Source organism: Nannospalax galili, unplaced genomic scaffold (assembly GCF_000622305.1).
Source record: "Nannospalax galili isolate Female #2095 unplaced genomic scaffold, S.galili_v1.0 scaffold522, whole genome shotgun sequence".
In the NCBI taxonomy this organism is placed as follows: Eukaryota; Metazoa; Chordata; class Mammalia; order Rodentia; family Spalacidae; genus Nannospalax; species Nannospalax galili.
The window spans coordinates 399,424-399,759 of NW_008348874.1; the positions used below are offsets into that span (position 1 = coordinate 399,424).

The following is a 336-nucleotide window of genomic DNA, read 5'->3' on the forward strand; positions in this document are numbered from 1 at the left end:
TATTTATTTTCAATTTTTTTTAATTAATTAATTTATTTTTACACCCACTTCCCAGATAGCACCCTTCCATAGCCTCACTTCCCCCACTAGAGCCCTTATATTATGATATCCTTGCTACTGTCTGCTGTGTTGTCGGCACCCCAGCCATTCCCCAAGCTGTTCCTCATCTAGCAGCAATCAGTTCTCAATATTCCTTTAGATAAGACTGAGGTCTGCTGTTCGTTTTCCCAGTTTTATGCTGGGTTACTGTATGGGAGTCTCTTTGTCCACCCTGGCCAATAACTCAAAAGAAGGTATCTCCTATCTGGCATTGCTGCTTGTTATGTAGCCTTTAGG

The 336-nt window shown here is 41.7% G+C and overlaps 1 protein-coding gene across 1 annotated transcript in view; it reads left to right on the plus strand.

Annotated features, from left to right (window-relative positions):
- Positions 1-336, plus strand: part of Bmp5 (bone morphogenetic protein 5) — a 150,487-nt gene that overhangs the window by 145,026 nt on the left and 5,125 nt on the right. The window lies entirely within an intron of this gene.